Source organism: Rhopalosiphum maidis, chromosome 3 (assembly GCF_003676215.2).
Source record: "Rhopalosiphum maidis isolate BTI-1 chromosome 3, ASM367621v3, whole genome shotgun sequence".
Classification (NCBI taxonomy): domain Eukaryota; kingdom Metazoa; phylum Arthropoda; class Insecta; order Hemiptera; family Aphididae; genus Rhopalosiphum; species Rhopalosiphum maidis.
In genome coordinates, this window is record NC_040879.1 from 61,119,094 (window position 1) to 61,122,402 (window position 3,309).

Sequence of the window (3,309 nt, forward strand, 5' to 3'; positions counted from 1 at the left end):
ATACTTAATATCCTATATTTTACTTTACAACTTATATCTTTATGTATACAAATTAATTGAGACCAATTGGATAAATTTTAATTACTATATATTTTTTTTTGCATTTCTAACTTAAAAACATGACAATACTTTTAAACATTATTGTACATAGTACATTTAATTTTAAACATTTTTTGTTACCAATTGTATCCATAATACAAAGAATTGATGTTCCTAACAAAGGTTGTTATATGTATATTCTCCTATTTTTGTGTCTGATAATTTACATATGAACATCAAAATATGTACATTTATGAGAAAATATTTATTAGTATGTGCAATGTATTTAATGCGTACCATAGCACCTTATTAAAAACAAAAATGTGTTGTTTATTTATAGGTATACAAACAAATTAGTTAAATATCGCCATATTTAATTATACATTTATTTTATAATATATGATAATAGTTAAAGATACAATATCTGTAGTTACCAAAAGTACATCAAAAAAATACATGAGGTAATTATTGGCCTTTTTATCTAACAATGATTATCATAAATTCATTCTACAATATGCTTTTTACCCTAAAAATAGTCTTATTAAATTCCAAAATACTATAAGTGTTCCACACAAATTTTTGAAAAAAAAAATAAATACTGAGCCTTACCAGTCTATAAATATCTAACTAGTTTTGTATGAAGATAAAATCTTGAAGTATATAGAATATAGATGAAGATAAATAATTGAAACTTTTATCTAGATATCTACTGAAAATTATTTATTTTTTTTTGTAAACTATTCTATTATACTAGTGTTGAATTGTAGGTACCTATTGAACATGGAAAAGAAAATATCTAGATTTAAAGCGGTTGTTGCATAGTTAATAAACTTTATTTTTTTAAAAATTAGTATTGATAATTTTGATTAAACCATTTTTTATGGTTTATTTACAATAATCAAAAAAGTTAATTCAGAGTGCATGGTAAGTCGTATATCCTGTTAAAATTAAGCAAACACAATAAGTACACTGGTAACTGATAGTATAGTTTAAATTCTATTAAGCTTATTACATATCACAGTAAGATTTTTTCAAATCAACATGTGCAAATACAATGAATACAATATCTGTGAAATATAATAATGTATATGTATTAATTGAATATTTTCCAATGATAAAAATTTATTCTCACAATATTTTATGAGTTGTAACTTGGATTCCAATCAATTAAATTTGCTAAAATTAAACATTTTAATATTCTTTGTTGATTTTTATTATTTAATAATAATTTTAAAGTTTGGTTTATTCAACATAGCATTTATATAGGAAAATTCTTATAATTCAATCTTATATTTTCCGAAAATGAAGAAAGCAATGTTGGTGTCTGTAAGAGCCCTTATCACTTTTAATTTTATATTTTTTAAAATAACTTATATTATCTCTAAGAAAAATTGAACGTTTTGCAAAGTTAAGTAGACCATATATTTGTAGTGCCTTATACTAACAAATATTAATATTTTATCTGATATTAAAAATATATATACATATACATAAATGAATAACTATGATTAAACGTTCAATGAGGTTGCAGTTGTCAGCATAATTGTTATTTATGTTTATTATCTTGACGACAGAAATCCGTGCATGAATATAGTTAGGTCTTAGGTAGGTACACGGTACACCACAAAAATATATTAAATATACGTTCTATATACAACTTAATTATTGTTATAGAAATTGTAATAATATGTTCATTGGCGCCTATACAGAATATTAACAAAAACGTCGTCTCTGCGACGCCACTGCAGACTTCGCCAAATATGTCCCATAATACATCGGTCAAATGACACCCTGCTAAAGTGGTAGATTTTCGAACACACGAAGTAATAATGCGACAAATTGTCCATAATATGTATAAATGTGTATATATAATACCATTAATACCTATATCCGGCAGTTCGCTTGACTTTTTTTCTTAAATTTATATATTATTTACACGCGTAGAAAAAATACACTGTTTTATTTTACAGAATCAATACAGATAATATTATATCCTGGACGTGTATTAAACACGCTATCGGTTTTTAGTTTAATTTAAAATCATATAAACTGTTAATCACGGAATAGAAACATAAAAACGTATAGGCGCGGATATAAGCGAGGCCATGGGAGCGATACCCCCCCCCAAATCACGAAATAAAAATCAATTTACTTAATTAATATGTCAAACGATCAAAACAATTAAATTTTTTTATACTTTAGGATCTTAAATTTAGTTTTTATTCACATTAAATAATAATAAATACATTGTTTAGCGGATAGTTTTATATAATTCTGTAATTTCCAATTGTGCCGACTGACGACTGACGCTACGGATGCCGAACGAAGTATCAGATTTTTTTCATAAGTATGTGCTTAAGAAGATTGTGTGATTTAAAATTAAATATATCTTGTTGTTGAATACATATTATAATTATAATTTAGTAAAATTATTGAGTTCTCGACTCACGTTGTATTGCCGCGCAAACCAATTTTTTTCATTATTATTTACATACGAAAAGTATGTCTTAGAAACTTGAAATTTTCATCAGTAGTTGAAAAAATAAATTATAATTTAAATACTTATAGGTGATAATATTAATATATATCCTAGACCAACAAATCATCTTCGATCAGAATCGTTTTTCGTATACAATGATACCTGTCGTTGCATTCAAATTTAACACATCCATTATAGTGACCTACTTTCCATCTCTACTATACAGCAGATCGATACCCACACTTGCCCACCCTTTTTCTTATAATTTTTTAAAGGAATATACGGGGTGATTCTTTATCATTAAAACATTCATTATTTCAAAAAGTATTAATGTTTTTGAAAATATTTTTTACATAGTTTCAAGTTGTTAAAAAAATAACGTTTTTATTAAAATTTATATTTTTTAAATATTTTTTTATTCTTATAATTGTTTAAGTTTTTACTTTTTTGAATGAAAACATAGTTTTAATTTTATATTACAAAGCAGAATAATTTTCTGAGTATTTTTATATATCAAAGTACTCAGTAAATTATTCTGTTTTAGAATACGAAAATAAAAACCTATGTTGTTATTCAAAAAAATAAAAAATGTTTAAAAATATAATTTTTAATAAACATATTTTTTAACAACTTGAAACTACATAAAAAATATTTTCAAAGACATGAATACTTTTTGGAATAATGAGTGTTTATGATAAAATAATCACCCGGGATTATTTTCAATAAATTTTAATCTTATTAAAACAAGTTTGATAAACAAAAAATTTGTCAGGTGTGGTAGCGTTTTATTT

At 24.1% G+C, this 3,309-nt stretch overlaps 1 pseudogene; it reads left to right on the forward strand.

Annotated features, from left to right (window-relative positions):
- Nucleotides 1-1,341: 1,341 nt before the first annotated feature.
- Nucleotides 1,342-3,309, forward strand: part of LOC113558045 — an 11,198-nt pseudogene continuing 9,230 nt past the window's right edge.